At 43.7% G+C, this 17,984-nt stretch overlaps 1 protein-coding gene across 1 annotated transcript in view; it reads left to right on the top strand.

Moving 5' to 3' along the window:
* The window catches only part of PLXNA2 (plexin A2), a 451,224-nt gene that overhangs the window by 311,606 nt on the left and 121,634 nt on the right, over positions 1-17,984 (top strand). The gene's annotated exons all lie outside the window — the stretch shown is intronic.

Below are 17,984 nucleotides of genomic sequence, written 5' to 3'. Positions count from 1 at the left end.
AGAGAGAGAGAAGTAGTGATGGCGTGTAGGAGAAAAACGAAAGAGAGAGATAGTGATGGATGTAGGAGCAGAAAGAGTGATAGGGTAGAGGCAAAAAGAGCAAAAGTGAAAGGCATGGGGGAGGGAGAGACAGAAAAGTAGGGAGAGAGGGGAAGAAAAAGGTGGGGGGAATGGGATGGGCGCTTCTACAAGTTCTCGTGGGTCCCCCTTGTGCTTTTCTATCCAGCATGTATAAGTCCTTTTATAACATCCCTCACATTTATTGTGGTATTCTTTGATTGATAGACAGGCCCTTCCTAATCAAAACCTTAAAAGCCAAAGAAGCAAGAGAGTTGGTCAAGCTTTGAGTAACTGAGACTTTACACAAACATGTGGGAAGGATTAATAGGATGTTACACAGTACCTGCTGCAAAGAATACTGGGCAGTGGAATTGTCAGTGAGTAATGCAAGATATTACTTTTTTGGCCTATTCTACACGGCGCTGGCTGATCAGCTGCCTGATAACTACTCGGGAGGTTAATGGGTCAAAAGGGAATTGGAACAGAAGCTTCCGTTCTCTAATACTTCTCTACACTTTCCATTAAGTTCCTAAGAATCATTCTTCGCCCTCTTTGCGAGCTCCATTATTTTAGTTTTAAAGTTACTATCAGCGCATTCCTGACCGGAATGCCTGCGCTGGGCATAGGAGGCAACACAGCGGCGCTGCCTCCTAAGGAAGGCTCAGCCGGGCCGAAACCTCCACCCGGCGCCAAAAAACCGTGCAACCCGCATAGGGTTGCATGGGAGATATGCCACCTAAAAGGTGGCATATCTCAGCCGGGGGGAATGGGGGTGTTCCCAAGCCGTAATGGCTCAGGTGGCCGCCTAATGGTGGCTCCGGCCCCTGCCAGTGCCGTAACACCCTGGGAACACCTCCTGCGACACTGTGACACCCCGGGAACGCCTCCCAGGACACTGCCGCAGCCTTTGCTGGCGTTTGGACGCCCCCGGCAGGCTCCGGCAGCGTCCAGGCCTGGCGCTGCCATGGCAATGTCCGGCATCCAGTGTCCGGCCCTGCACGCCGGCACTGGGGCCACAAACGCCGGCTTGTGCTGCCCAGACGCCGGCGCTGTGAGCCCTTTGCCGGTGCAGGCCATTGCCGGCCTCCAAAGGTCTTTGGTCCCCACCGCCGGCGCATGTCAGGAATGCGCTGTTAGTAGCTCAGTATTTTGCTTTCCTACAAGAAATGCCCCTTTTATAAACAGATGGGATGGGTGAAGCAGGACGGGGTAGGCAAAAAAGTTGCATTCCACTGATAAAAATCTGTCCATCCATTGTAACACTCTGTTGGATCCAAGCTAAAGTTTAGAAGATGCACAGCTACCACTTAGCACACAGAAACCTATCAGTGGTATTTTCAGTTTGTGGTTGCAATCCATCCAGCAGGATAAGTATTTTGTCACTGCAAGAGGGAAAAACCCAAATGTGGTCATGTGTATGTGACACATGGGCAAGGAATTCAAAATGGGGGAGGTGCTCAAAATAATGGAATGGTTTGAATGTTCTTTTGAAAATGCTTTGGGTGTGAATATCATTCTGATGAAGTTTCCCTTGAGCCAGATTTGGCTTTGAGATCAAGGAGCTCATGTGCAAGCTACAACTGGTGATTTAGGAGTTTATGGCTGGTACTGCTAAGCTCAGATATTTGTCAGTCTCATAAACAAAGGGGTCTTAATCTTTGTTTTATGCCTGCTAGTTAGTGAAACACTTATTGTACTTGTCCTGGCTACCCTTTTAATGTACCACAAATCCTAGTACATGTTCTAAAATCCTAGTATGGGTGCATAACATATGCAACTAAACATGCTTTGATCTTAAGAACCGCAAAACACAGTGCAAAGCTGCTGTCTCTTATTACGTTTGCAGCTACTCATAACAGATTGCTTAACAAGGATGGGTATGGACATTTTCTCCACGTGCTTTAGTTTTGTTGCCTCCTTTAATGCACGAAGAAAATCCTGTTGGATTGTCCATTAGCATGTTGATCTAATTCAAGGACACTCTAAGCTCATAGGACTCGTAGGCTGGCCCATTGTAGCACGAGCGCTGGTGACCAGTGGTTTTTCAACCATGGCAAAACAGTTTGGCAAACATGGACACCACTCAGCCCATTGAAAATAGTTTAACATCATGGATATATATGCTGCATTTGTCAGCAATTATGTAAAAAAAATTTTTTTTTAATCTTCCCCTCTAGGTCTCCTGGGACTAATAATCCAGGATTTTTCCATTGTACCATGGCACTGTAAAATGTAAACAAGTATGAAAGTGTGTTTTACTAATTCAAGCATCCTCTATTCACTAGGTTTCTGATGCTTTGATAGCAATGGCCTTAGTTTTCAGTAGAATTTAAGTAAAGCTCAGACATTGTGCTGGCTTTCTGCCCAATACTGAATTGTTCACAGCGCTTCCACTGCCACTAGAAACCAAGCACGACTTCGCTCTTTCAGCTTGATTCTGTGTGACACTGAGACCCACCCACTCTGCCAATGTGATGGGCTCAGTGGATTTTTTTTCACCCCAAGGGGTTTTGTTTCCATTTTTATTTTTAATCAATGCCTATAGCCTTTCTATAAATAAACAAACTTGCCTTCTCAGCATTTTAATGCTGCTCTTCTCAGAGAGTTGTCTGCGTTGTTTGCAAAGGGCTGAGGGTTTGCAAGTCACCAGGAGCAAAGTATCTTTCAAACAATCTTCTATTCCCACTAAACTGTTCAGACAGATGTAACATTTTCAGAAATCAGAGATTTCACTTCCCTTCCTTGAGCTAAGCAAGGGGAGGGGGCAGAAAATAATCGGCCCAGTTGTCCCCATGCCTTCATCCTTAAGGCATTCATGGTGACTTTGAGCAAATATGTGCTGTGGAATATTGCTGTCTTTAGTTAGGTTTGTTCAGAAGAAAAGGACAGAACTCAGAGGTTTGTGATTTGTCATCTCTGAAAAAGTGCCCATAGGCTAAAAAGAATGACCTGGAGCCCCCAAACTGACTGTGAGTGGTGGATACCACTGATGAACAGACTTCCCTCAACTTGATTTGGAACTGGATTTGGCAAACAGAACTATTTTCCAAAAGCCATTAGAAAACAGCTTGCTTTTTTTTCTGCATCCCAGTTCTGAAAATCATGCAGTGGATGACTTCAGTGAAAATATGATGGGTTCTGGATGGCATTCCCCACCAATAAATCCTTTAGCCACCTCCCATACACTGCCTTTCCCTTCTCCCAGACTTACGTGAAAGTAGGGCTGTCAATTCGGTTCGGTCCGAACTGAAAATCAACCGAATTTCCCCTGATTCGGTGATTTTCTGTTCAGACGGATCCGAACTCAAAACTGGCGGGCAACCGGGGGGGCCGAATTCAGCGAGTTCGGGAGTTCGCGAATAAATTCGGCAAATTCAGCCCCCCTTCAGGGGAGCCCGCTGAAGGGGGGCGGGCTGCCCTTTAAACTCATCTGAGCCTCCCAGCTGGGAGGCGCAGATGAGTTTAAATGACAGCCCGCGCCTCTCCAGCGGAGCCCGCTGAAGGGGGGCGGGCTGTCATTTAAACTCATCTGCGCCTCCCGGCCGGGAGGCACAAATGAGTTTAAAGGGCAGCCCGCCCCCCTTCAGCGGAGCCCGCTGAAGGGGGGCGGGCTGCCCTTTAAACTCATCTGAGCCTCCCAGCTGGGAGGCGCAGATGAGTTTAAAGGACAGCCCGCGCCTCTCCAGCGGAGCCCGCTGAAGGGGGGCGGGCTGTCATTTAAACTCATCTGCGCCTCCCAGACATAGGTCACCCAGGAAATTGGACATAGGTCCAAACTCATCTGCGCCTCCCATGGACATAGGTCACCCAGGAAATTGCATGTCCTAAAGCTCCTTGAGCCTGGGACACTAAGCATGCATCCTAGGTTCAATGAGCCCTAGGGATATGTAGTGCTCAGGTGCCATAGGAAGAGTTTGTTTCCCAGGATTTCAAGTGCTTGAAAAATTGCCATTGCAGCATTCAGGGAAGGAAGGAAGAGGAGGCACAGCAGCTCAGATTGTTATCAAAGCCAAAGAAGAATGTTCAGGAGAAATACAGCCCACCTCAATTGAGGTGCATGGCTGAGGTGAGCATTACAAGAAAGAAACAGTTGTTCCCAACCCAGTCATTATCAGGTACTGTGATGTTACCAGTGGCATTTGAATAATGAAGATAGCCTAGCATGTTTCTGCAACTGGGTTAGTGAATCTGATGATTTTGAACTGTGCTTAGAAGATTTTACTACAGCTCCCTCTTATTGTAGTAAAATGTGATGTAAAGCTGCAGACCTGCATATAGGGTTCCCAACTGCACAGTGATCATGGGCAATTGCCCACCAATTCACCGGACTGCCCGCCATCCCTCAGCTGGCTGGTGGGTGGAAGTAGGCCAGCTGAGGGGGGGCAAACCACATGTGTGGTATGATTCTGGCACTCCCCCCCCCCAAAAAAAAATACTCTATGGTTTCCATAGAGTTTTTGGAAGGAACCACTAGTGTCCCTGCGCAATGCTTGCACTTCCAGGGTAAAACTGGAAGTGACAGATTTGCACCATGTGCTCTCATGGATTACAAGTCTGAAATCAGAGGCCAGGTAGGACCAGGCAACCCTACCTGCATGCAACAGGACTGCTTAATTCCATTGTTTTCAATCAGTTTTAAGCAGCCTAACTATGTGCAGAATTGCAACTTAAGGCAACTTAAGTTCATGGGAGTACATACCATTGAACTCAGTGGGTTGCTTCTGTGGATCAGTGCAAACGAGATGGATCCAACCATCCTTTCCTGGACCTCTCAGTGCTTTTAGTACCATCAATCATGGTATCCCTTTGGACCATCTTTGTAGGCAAGGACGGGGAAACACCATTTTGCTATGATTCCAGTCCTACCAGAAAAGTAGGTTTCAGAAGGAGTTGCTGAGGAATTGCTGCTCAGCCCCTTGTCCTTTGGCTGGTGATGTTCTGCAAAGGCTCCATCTTGTTCCCTACACTTTTCAACATCTACATAAAACTGCTGGGTGAGGTCATCTGGACATTTAGGCTGGGTTGTCACCAATATGCTATGACACTCAGCTCTGTCTCATGCTTCTAGTCAATCTCAGAAGGCTGTAGAAACTCTTAACTGGTACCTGGAGGAAGTTTTGGAGTGGATGCAACCTAATAAACTGAAGCTTAATTCCCACAAGATGGAAGTACTACTGGTGAGCAAAAGGTGTGACCTGGACTTGAAGTGTCACTCATTTTGGATGGGGTTGCATTCCCATTGAACAACAGGTCCATAGACTGGGGGTGATCTTGGACCCAGGCCTGCAGCTGATTAAGCAGGTGGCAGCTGTGGCCAGGAGTGCCTTTTTCCAGCTTGGACTAGTTAGCCTTATGCAGCCTTTCCTGGGTAGAAAAGATCTGGCTACTGTGGTTCATGCCCTGGTTAGATCAAGATTAGATTACTGCAATGTGCTCTACATTAGTCTACCCTTGAAAAGTGTTCAGAAACTTCAGCTGGTGCAGAATGCTGCAGCCAGGTTACTTACTGGTGTGGATAGTAGGGACCATATCACTCCAGTCTTCAACCATCTACACTGGCTCCATGTCTGTTTCTAGACACAATTGAGAGAGTTGGTGTTGACCTTTAAAGCCCTTTATGGCTTGGACCAACATACCTGAAGGAGCACCTACTCCCTTACGAATAATACCTGACTTCTACAGCTATCTTCTGAGGCCCTGTTTCTGGTTCCTGTTTTCCAAGATTAGGCTGGTGGCAACTTAGGAGAGGGCCTTCTCGGTCATGGCACCATGACTCTGGAACTCTCTCCCTGCCCCCTTCAGTTGCTGTCTTCTGCCAGTGAGTGAAGATTTCTTTGTTTTGTCTCATGTTCCCTCTGTGAGTCTGCCTTCCTGCCCTATGGTTGTTGTTTTTTAATGTTTTAATGTTATTTTTGTTTGGCTTTAAGGGTTTTAATACTTTTTAAAGAAATTGTTAGCTGCCTTGGTGGCCCTGGTGAGGACAGAAAGGTAGGGTGTAAATTTTGTAAATAAATTTTATTTGCGGCTAATATGCCAGATAAAACAGATAAAACAGAAACTGACCATACAGAGTAGATGTTTAAAACAAAGGCCAACAAAATTAGGAATCACCCAATTTTACACTTCCACAGATTAGGGAACATTGAGGCGACGTAGCTTCATTGATACTGCACTGTAAATAAATAATAAGTAGCCTTCCTCCAACAGAAGAGCTACTTGAGTTGGAGAAAGACTCCTTAGACTGGAGGAAAACTTTGAACATGAGTCAAAATGAATGGGGGGGGTATATATATATTTTGAATAAATAAATAAACTTTACTCAGTGAAATGGTAGGATGGGCTCTACTCCAATGTTATATTCCCAGAGAGCAACAGAGAGAAAGTCACAGGATCACAAGGTCCCTGTCCACATTCTCTGTACACTGGAATATAAATTCTTCCCATTAGGTCTAATTGCAGTTAATTATTATGCCTGTAGCAATCTTTGGACACAGAGCAAACCAGGATTCTTTCTTAACCCAGGATCAGAAATCATGGGTTAATTTGTTCAGGGCCTTACTTAATGGGAACCCTGGCTAGATCTAACCACTCTTGAACATGCAAAGGATTCCATTATTAATATTCTGGGAAACGGGTGAAAGGGGAAATTTTGTCAGAAGAAGGTTTTTCATGAAAACTTTAAACCGTTCAATAGAGGAGGTAAACGTTTAAAATTGTAATGAGCCTCCAAGGAGTGGAGGTTTAGGGGAATCCTTACTCACTGACCGAAAAGAAAAAATCAATAAGAGTGTACATGTTAACATAAAATCTTCTGTATTCAAACAACCTGTCACTGGGATCTGCCATGTGTTCCTCATGACAGCATAAATCGTTCCCATGTTGCCTGCAACCTCAGTGATGAAATGAATTTTAAAAAACCAGCTTCCTTGTGAACAAGAGGCGCTCTGATCTATTCATTTATTTTTAGGGTTCATTAATATAACATCACTGCAACAAACAGCTACCAGAGACTGGGGGTGGGGGAGAGAGAGTGAGAGAGAGAGAGTGAGAGAGAGCAGTGTCAGGCTGAATAATGGAATTGCTCTGCTGAGATAACAATTAGGTTTGGAATGTACTATCAGCTAAGAAGGAGACAAGGAGTGATCATGCCAGGCTGATGAACTAGCACTGTGGATGTGCTGAGCTCCTGCTGGGCTTATCCATCGGGATGTAGCCAGCTACAAGTATAACAATCAAAATGAAAAATCAAATGGGAAATAGGTGACTCCTTTGCATTTTGGGGCTGCCCTTGGAAGACAAAGGTTCTTCCTTTTCCTTTGTCAGATTTGGCATTACTATATCCAAGCTAGCGTATCCTGAAGGACTTGATGGGCTTGTTTCTTTTTTGTAATTTATGTTTCCACATTTGTCTCCCCTGATTCTCAAGCCTTGGGAATCAATTATAACTCATTCCAAACACATTGTCAGAATGTAGGTTCCAGAGTATGACACACAGTGAATTCCCCACAGTGAACAGCAGTGAGATGATGTCTGTTCCTTTGCAGTGCAGCATCGGCTTGCATGTGTTGGTCTGTGCTTCGTGGGGTGGGAGATGCTGCTTGGCCTGCGGGCCTTGATTGGGCATTTGGCATTGATGTTTTTGGATTAGCGCTCCAGGGCTGTGATTGCAGTGTGCCTTTTGCAAGGGCTTGGGTACAGTGTAATTGTATTGTCCTGAGATGTCACATTAGCGCAACTTTCTGTCCTGTTTTGCTCTGTCAGAACGTTGTGCCTTGCAAGGTTACATGGGCAAGTTAGTCCTCAGTGCTATCCATTTTTTGTGTTGGCTAGCAGGCCATAGGATTGAGCCATTAAAGACTGCAGTGGGTCATAGGACATTTTTATTTTTCAATTTATTTACTTTTTTTGCATCATTTTATCATTGCTGGGGTCCCACAGTGGCTTACGTTGTTCTCTTCACTTCCATTTTATCCTCACATCTGCCCTGTGAGGTAGGCTAGGCTTAAAGTGTGTGACTGGCCCAACGTCACCCAGAGAGCTCCCAGATCCTAGTCTGACACTCTAACCACTATACCACACTGGGCCTACACCATTTATGCAGGAAAATAACACAGTTTTTCCTTTCCGGGTTCCCATCTTCATGTGTCTCAAATAAGAAATGGTTAAATATATGTGTACATTATTAGGGATGCAATAGAATAGAACCCTATTATTTGTGGCTATGGGGTTTGATATTATATATACTTGTCCCCATAGGTACTTGCTCCTGAGTGGCACCTTCATAATGGTAATCTAATACTTTTCCTTGTATAGCTGCTTTCATCCAGTGATTGTCAAGCACTTCAGATACTTGAGACAGCTAGAGCACAGTGACACACTAGTAGATTTGGGATTAGAACTCACAAGAAGCTAATTTCCTTTTTTGAATGGTAACATGAGTTAGAGCAGTACAAAATTATCTTTTTAAAAACCCTTTTCTCCAGGTTTGTTGTAAGAAGGGATGGGATAAAGATTATTAAACATCCTGCACCTTAACATCCATTTCTAGCTGGAGACTGGATATACTGAAGCAGTCTTCTGCATGTATATTCCTGGCTGGATGGGGAATTGTGTGAGCAAATGGCAACTGTGCTTGTTATTCTTCCAGCCAATCGAATAGCAGAGCTGTGTGTATATTACCTTTAAAAAAATAGGAACCCCACTGATCAGCTGTTCAGGAACAGGAGCAGAAGTCTGGATTCATCCTCCCTTGCGCTTACCTGCCAAGTGGCAGGATTAAATGAAGTATGTTTTTTTAAAGGGGGCTATGAGTACCTATAGGGCTGCCAGGCCTCTCGCTATGGTGGGAGGCCTCCTGCCAGCAGCCCTCGTTGTCCACAGCAACTTTGAGCAGCGGTGGGAGGGGGGAAAGCGTGGCAACATCACTTCCGGGTTTATCACAGCATTTCTAGCTTCCCAACATCACTTCTGAGTTTTCTCTTAAGTGATGTCATTGTACAGAAGACAACATTTCATGTCCCTGCCCCCAAAGCTGTGACTGATTGCCAGACACGAACTTGCAACCCTAAGTAAAAAAATGAAAAGTGTGCAAGCAGCTCCAGTTGTTACACACATGCTGTGTTTGATCAAGGCCTCAAAATGAAATAGTGATGATAAATTATCATCATATAGCTATGGTTGAGGACAGCAACGGCTTCCATCTTAGCTGGCCTTCCTCCCACCCTTCCCATCCTTTTCTCTCCTTCCTAATGCTTCCTAGTTATACTATCAATCATGTTTACCTTAACCTTGATCCCTCTTCACTGGGATTGTTTCTATCCTACTTGGCTGGCACCCACCACTGGAATGATTCAGGGTGCCATTCAAAACTTTTAAGATGTTGGAATTTTTTTAACCAAAAATGTATGTCTTAATGTGTTGTAATATGTTGTGATATACCCGAGTCTGGTGTTGCCTGGGAGGGGCCAGCTATAAATCAAATAAGTAAATTGTGATGCACGGCTAACCTCCTACCCAAATGGACACCTCTCTCCCAAAGCAAATCAACATTCAGACATTTAGGAGCTGTGGCTTTTTTCAACACTTATCTTCATTCCAGGAGAAGCTTCTTCTGACACATTTCTGCATATCAGAGACTCGGGAGCAGGGCCAGCACAACCTTCCTGGCCCTCAAGGATGGCTGGTATCTTGGGATGCTGGTATAAGCATAGAGATGGGCTTAGTCTGCATAACCAGGGATAGTATAAATCTACAGAAGAACAGGGTCAAAAAACTCCACTTTTTTTCTTTTTTTACAGATATGGAATGGATGCTACAAACCTAGTTTTCTTGGGCTGTTGGCCTGGTCCATTTCTATGTGCAGGGGTCTCTGTAGCCATACCCTTTAATTTTTAGCTGCCTTCTGTGATTATGACTGAATTTCCCCAGCTGTAATTAATTGAATGCATCTGTTCTAACCCTGGGGCTGCATTGTGACACAGTTCCTTCAAAACTGTTCAATTAATGGCCACTAAAATCTAGGTCGAATGGGAAGTCTGGTTTGGGTATTTTCCAGGTCAGAACATTTGGAAAATGGAAAGGCATTACTGCCTTGTTTGACACTGTAGTCAGTTTCTGTTGACTCAAGTTAGGTAAGAAATGTTAATGGCATCTCAGAGAATGGCAAGCAGAGGGCTTTACAGGGGAGGGGCAATGCAGCTCAGCTTGTCATGCAAATGCTGCCGCAAATGCATTTTTAAAAATAACACACAGTTGTAAAGGAAATAACTGTCAAGAACCATGAACCATTGTGTTTGGGTGATTTGTAAACATTAGCAACAGCAGACCTTCGGCGCTCAGTATAATATAATGCAATTTGATTGTTGTATAGTGTCTTTTGAGACACATGATGCTTGGTAAAGGTAAATGATACAAGACGCACTACAGAGTGTGAGTTACAGAAAGTGGGAATGTAACAGACACTACACAGTCAACAAATCAAAGCTTTTAATCCCAGGACTGAGAGCTCAGGAGGAAATGGGAATTGAGGCAAAGGCAAGAGAACGAACAATTATTTTTAGAACACAATGGTAGCAGCCCCATCTAGAATGGCACCAGCATGGTTCACTTTATTTTGGAAAGGTTTTCAGCATTAAATCATGAGGCTATAGAGGTTCAAATGAAATAGGAGCGGACCAGAAGTGAGAAAGAATTGGGGTCTGCTGTGATTTGGATGGCAGCAGGAAACTGATGGGGCAGATTAAATTAAGAGACAGTATTGAGTGAGAACTAACTGGGTAGAAGAATGTCCTGGCACAGTCTATGTAGGAGGGGCATATGGAGCAGAAGGATTTATTAGAGGATACACGTTTAGTGTATCCACCTGGCACCGGGAGGAGGAGAAGGAGAAGAAGAGTTGGTTTCTCCACCACTTAAGAAAGAATCAAACCGGCTTACAATCACCTTCCCTTCCCCTCCCCACAACAGACACCCTGTGAGGTAGGTGGGGCTGAGAGAGTCTGACTAGCCCAAGGTCACCAGCTGGCTTCATGTGTAGGAGTGGGGAAACAAATCCAGTTCACTAGATTAGCCTCTGCCACTCATGTGGAGGAGTGGGGAATGCAACCCGGTTCTCCAGATCAGAGTCCACTGCTCCAAACCACCGCTCTTAACCTCTACACCACACTGGCCCTCAGTCCAGGCAGGGGTGAATTTTTAACAAAGAAACACCTGGATGAACCCAGTTCCAGATGCACTGTGGGTTGGTTCCTTAGTGATAATGGAAGATCACTCTGAATGTGCTGAGTGGGCACTGTATCCTCAGATGTGACCAACAAGCAATTGTTGAATGACAACGTCAGAAGGCAAGTTACTAGCCAAGAGTCAAAATATTGTAGGTCAGGGATTAGATAAAGAAATCTTGCACTATGAATAACTTACCAAATAACAATTACTTTTCTTTATGAATAACAGCTTATAAAATAAAAGGTTGGTAGTTCATTTAAAACAACGTTTTCACGCAAGTCATCCTATATTTCACAAGAAAATGTCTGTTATGAAAGAAAACAGTTTTCCCTTGAAGTGTTTGAAGTTGAGATGTTAGTAGAGATGTCAGCACTTAAATTCAAGGGTATCAGCTTCTTTTGTTCTTCTTGTTGTTAAACTTATAAAACAAATGTTATTTTCTGATTTTATTTAAGGTGGTGTTCCAAAGCTGGTTTTCTGACTATTTGATCACCAGTCTTGTTACCAGCATGCATAAAGGTTGCAACTCATGAGCTCAACTTTTATCCTGAGGCTTTTTTTTCAAGTCATGATGAACAGCTATACTGACATGTGTCCAAGCATGTTCTCATTAGGGGTCACTGTGCCCAGCAACCAAAGCTGAGGTGTGTTCAAAGTGTTAAAAATTGTTGCTAAACTAATCTTGGGAACTGACCCATATTTTTTGGAAAGCATACAACCAAAGGGTCTGGTTTTCCCAGCTTACACCACAAACCACGGATAGAGCCAAAAAATGTTACTGTATGTTCTGGTGGCCCTGACCTGGATAGCCAAGGTCAGATCTCAGAAGCTAAGCAGGGCCGGCCCTGGTCTATAAGGGACGAGAGACCACCAAGGAATACCAGGGCCGTGAAGCAGAGGTGGGCTATGGCAAACCACCTCTGAACATCTCTTGCCTTGAAAATCCCACTGGGTCTCCATAAGTCAGCTGTTACTTGATGGCAAGAAAAAAAATGTTCTGGTGATGGATAATGCCGATTTCTGAGTTCAAGCTTCTTATTGATCCTATCCTGTGGAACTGGATGGAGTGGCTACCCTTTTGGAGACTGTGAAGTGGTTATGGCAGAAGTGTAGGATAAATAGGCAGTGCATGAAGTAAACTCTCTTTTTAATATTTCAAAAAGACATTTAAGGAGGTGTGAATGCTTTGCTCCCTAATAAAATGTGGTATTTAGCATGCAAAGCCTGTCCAAAGTGGAGCTTAATGAAGTTCTCCAGAGTAAGTGTCAAGCCTTTTAAAGTGACTAGCTTTTATGAAAGTCTATAAAAAGGAAGCCCAATCCCACTCTTGGAGTGTAGGTTTCCACAACTAACATCCAACTGTTACCTCCCACCAGCTTTCTCGTGTTCTGCCATGGCAGGCACAGAGGCTGCCTCCCATGACCGGAAGATGACTGGCCATGATTCACATGGCAGGAAGATGAAATTTGTATACCGGGCTTGGAATGATTACAGTACACTAGCCAGTCTACCAAGTTTGACAGAGTGGTTTGGTTCCCTGTGTTTAGAGCCCACTTGAAACATGCAAGATGAAGAGCAAGATGATGCTAATGAAAGATAAAAAGGAGTGTCGGATGTGCCCTGAACTCCGTCTATGGATATATTTGTGCTGGCTCCTTGTGTATTAATTTCCCATTGATGTGGATTTAACTCACACATCTGGTGTGTGACATCTGCACAAGAAACAGCTGGCAATTGGTACAGCTGTTGGATTATTGTGTTTAAAGTCATATTGGAATGACAGCCTACTGGAATGGGGCCAAATTATATCACTTGGCTATATAAAGCACCACAAAATTTAACCTAGGCTTTTGCCGTCACAGTTTGTTTGTTGAGAGCTTGTAGGAAGAATTTGCTTAATCAAGTCCTCCCTTCTTTTCTCTCCCTTCATTGTCTCCTCAGTAGCTGAAATTTAGATTGTGACATTCTTGGGGCAGGGACATCTCTTTTTTATGTATACCACTCTTTAAGGTGCCGTGTACATTGATGGTGTGCATATGAGAGAAAGACTCATGTCTTCATTGGGCTCTGTCTTCCTTGCTTTGTATGTGTGCATGTGTGAGTCTGTCTTGGTTGTGGGTTGTATGATTGCGTTTTTACAGTATAAATAAAGGTGGTGAGTTCATTATTTATTAACACACACAGCATGGACCCCTACACACAGCCTCATTACTTCAGAGTTTCTCAGTTTGGGCAAAAATAAGTTAAAATGTTCATTAAATGTGGGAGTATGGAAAGAACGCAAAACAAAAGGCAAAGATACTTCATTCAGTGTGTACCCAATGGGCACAAAGTATCCCGTGGTGCTGCCAACACTGCCTAAGACTCTCCCAGGTACTGAGCTAAAAGGGATCACTTAGTGATCTTGAAGGCAAACTCCATTCACTAAGCAAATACATTCTTTTGAATTTGCCATTACTGACCTCCTGACATGTAGATGAACACATGAGAATCATGCATGAGTCATCTAAAATAATATTAAGCTAAAATGGAGGGGGATGTTTTGTACAAATATTCAACTCCATGAAAATAAACCTGTCCTTTCTAGCAATATGTTCACCCCTTTACAAAGTAGTTCATAAACGGTCAGGTGCCTGAGGAAAAGGAACGCACATCCTTTTTGAGGAGAAAATTGGGCCAATGTTCCCTCCCACTGAGTTGTGCATTCAAGTATCCATCTGACTGAAAGTAATGTAATGCAAAATAATGAAATCGACATTCACATGCACATCTGAATAAGTATCTGAGTGCAGATGGAGAACTTTCTGGGGGAGTAATCGGTTGAATATGCATGAAACAGGCATGGAAAATGCATGAAAAAACTGAAATGCATGAAAAAACCAGTTTTTCATTGTTTCCAAAATCTCACCATGATAATTTTCACAGGAAAAAAACTGATGACAAATTAATGCAATACTAATCTAAAGAGATGAATGGCAACCTATAACAGTACATGCGCTCACAGTGGGCGTTTATAAAACGTGTGCTGTGATATGTACCCATAGCACAGTATATTTTTCTGCTTTAGATTATTCCAGAACATTTTGTCTGCAGGATTGAATTCAGATCACTTTGCATCCGCAAAGACTTTTACAAATACCGTGTAAAGTGTAATAGGATTGCCACATGACTGTTTTACTCAAAGAAATCTCACTTATAATGAAATTCCAGCTACCATGCATTGGACAAACCTCAAAATCTGCCCTGTTGCTAATTTACCACGTGCTTGTTACAAAATCTCCTGTGTGCTGGGGAAGTGGGAAATGGTGCCAATTCCTGCCATTTGCGTGAGAGTCTTTTCAGGTTTTTTTATGTGTTTTTCAAAACCTTGAATGTTGAAAATGTGAGAATCTCAGTTTTCCCTTCATAATAAAATAACTTTATCACTTCTGTGGATGTGGGAGGAAATCTGAATATGAAATTATATCGTAGAATGATAGAGACAATTGAAAAGAATAAGATGTTCGGAACTAGAAGGCAATTGAAGAACTGGATTTTATTTTTATCTTTTTAGTATTTTGGTGGTTTGCAGTGTCATCCTAAGCAGGGTTACATCATCTTAAGGTGATTGAAGTTGATGGGTGTAACTTTGCTTAAGATGGCACTTCTGCTGGAGGGTGAGAGATTCAAAACAGATAAAAGGAAGTATTTCTTCACACAAGTTAAATTGTGGAACTCCCTGCCGCAGGATGTGGTGATGGCTGCCAGCTTGGAGGACTTTAAGAGAGGAGTGGACATGTTCATGGAGGAAAGGGGTATTCATGGCTATTAGTTGGAATGGATGCTGGTCATGCTGCATACCTGTTCTCTCTAGTATCAGAGGAGCACGCCTATTATTTTGTGTGCGGTGGTCATGCTGCATACCTGTTCTCCCTAGTATCAGAGGAGCATGCCTATTATTTTGGGTGCGGTGGAACACGGGCAGGATGGTGCTGCTGCACTCGTCTTGTTTGGGGGCTTCCTAGAGGCTCACACAGTGGTTGGCCACTGTGTGAGCAGACTGCTGGATTTGATGGGCCTTGGTCTGATCCAGCAGGGCCTTTCTTATGTTCTTATGCTCTCTTATATTTGGGGTTTGGGGTGACAACTCTGATTTCGTTAGCTCTCCTTAAGTTGTATCATATGTAGATACTTTTTTATCATCAGAATATTGCAGTGAAATGTGGGGAGACTTCCTTTCCCACTGTTTCCTTTGCACTGACCTACAGCCAGCTAACTTTGCACAGTCGCCAGGCCATTAAGTTATTTCTGCTCCTATAATGTTCAAAGAGTATGTTCAGACTGGCAGGTTTTCACATTAATAGTACCTGAAAGTACTGCTGCTGTCTTGACCAGCTCACACTTCATTGCATAGTCTGTCCAATTAATGCTTCGCTTCCAGGTGTCTTTGCATAGTACCTCATTAAACAGGGACTAATCCTTCCCATGGTGCTCCTTGTTTATCTTTGGACAAATGTTTTTCTGTGTCCCTTATATCGGTTGTGGTTTTGCGATTCCCCACTTTATTATCAAACTGTTTTATTTCCCTTAAATTTTTAAAAGCTAATTTTGTATCCTTTCCAATACAAGCTGAGGACTCACAAGAAATTGTGACAAGAATAAACAATAAGGACATGCCACCCATAGCATAAGACTGCTGCCAGCCTATTCCTGAACCTTAGCAGTTTAGTGTAGGATTTTCAGGCCCCTCTTTGCCACCGGTGGGAGGTTTTTGGGGTAGAGCCTGAGGAGGATGAGGTTTGGGGAGGGGAGGGACTTCAATGCCATAGAGTCCAATTGCCAAAGCAGCCATTTTCTCCAGGTGAACTGATCTCTTTCGACTGGAGATCAGTTGTAATAGCAGGAGATCTCCAGCTAGTACCTGGAGGTTGGTAACCCTAGTTTAGTGCTATAGCCCCATTGTTTTATATCTCTGGATGCTGAGGTTCAAACCTGAGCCATAAAGTACAGTAGAGGAAACAGGTATTATTAGCCCCCCATGTTATATAGAGAACATCTCCTGGCCCACTTCAGAAAGCTGTAGAAAAGAGCAAGAGTCCAGTAACACCTTAAAGACTAACAAAATATTTGACAGGGTATTGAGCTTTCATGAGTCAGCTCACGAAAGCTCATACCCTGACAGATTTTTTTTTTAGTCTTTAAGGTGCTACTGGTCTCTTGCTCTTTTCTACTGCTACAGGCAGACTAACACAGCTACCCATCGTGATTTAACTTCAGAAAGCTGTTAGTGGCATGTCTCTTTAAAATTTAAAAAGGCCTTGGGATAGGAATGCAATTCATTTAGGACTAGAAGAAGTGCTTGCTGTCTGATATTAGTTAGAATCAAACACTTTTACCATTAAAGTAGTTAGTCTTCTTAAAATGTATAACATCCTAGACTAGAAGGGGGCAGGGAATAGGGGTGGGAAACTGACAGCTCAAAACGTACATCACCCAGTCCTAATCCCCCCTTCCAGATTATTTAGGGGCTCATGCAAGCCAGTTTGTCATTACCCTACCCTATTTTTCTCCCTCCCCTCCCCAACTGGTGCTTAACTGTGTTCATTGTTCCATGCCTCATGGAGAACAGAGGATGCTTAGTCAGTCCTCATGATGGAGGGGAGTTTCTGGGGGGAGGGGAAGAGGTTGTTCATTTACAAAAGTATATTGTTCTGCAACCGTTGAGTGTGCAATAACAACTACTACCATGTCTGTAAGTGGCACCATTTTGCTGTTGATAGGCACTCAAGTTGGTTGATGGAGGAGACATGACTGGAACCTCCTACAAACCTCCTTGGGGCCTTGAGCAGGCAACATCCTTGTCTTCCTCTTGGTTTCCCACCCACCTTGCCCTTTACCTTAGTGTTCCCAGGATCCCTATGGGCCAGGGGATCCTCTCCCCCCACCTCTGGCTCCTGTTTCCCATGGCTGCTCCTGCAGCTGGCGAGAGAAAAATAGTGTAAAGAAATAGCCATAAGCACTGGTGTGGTGTCACTTCAAGGGGAAACCAAGAAATGGCATCCGTCCATTCTAGGAGAGCCAGTATTTTTTCGTGGTTAGAGTGTTGTGGGTAATCTCAGAGACCCAAGTTCAAATCCCCACTCTATTATGGAAGCTCAATGGGTGACCTGGGGCCAGCCATACCCCCTCAGCCTAACCTACCCCACAGGGTTATTGTGAGGATACAATGGAGGAGAGGAGAATGATGTAAACCACTTCAGAGTAGAAATGAAGTAAAATAAAATATTTTAAAATAGGAATGACTGGAAAACTCTGTGGTTTTACCATGGAGGTTCAACTGATTCTTAGAGAAATGTGACATCACTTTATAAACAGTCTTCATGGACAAACCGTGGATGCAAATGTGCTGCTTATTTTGTTGAGACCCTGAGGCTAGAACTGTTTACTTGGCAAGGCTATATTACAACTGCATTATCCTGGCTTTCCATATAAGAGTAATGAATTTGATCTTGCTACACTTCTCCTATGAAGCAGGACAAAGATACCTATTTCTAGATAGTACAGTGGTGCCTCAGAACACTGTCGGGTTCCCCTCCCCCTGAATCATGGAAACATATTACATATTACAAAAATCGTCAACTATCTACAGATTATTCATACACCCCACCCCATGACATTTTCAGATTTTTTAGTAGGCCTTATTCCTATTTTAAACATTATAA

This window comes from Euleptes europaea, chromosome 2, assembly GCF_029931775.1.
Source record: "Euleptes europaea isolate rEulEur1 chromosome 2, rEulEur1.hap1, whole genome shotgun sequence".
Classification (NCBI taxonomy): Eukaryota; Metazoa; Chordata; class Lepidosauria; order Squamata; family Sphaerodactylidae; genus Euleptes; species Euleptes europaea.
This window is presented reverse-complemented; position numbering and strand designations above follow the sequence as displayed.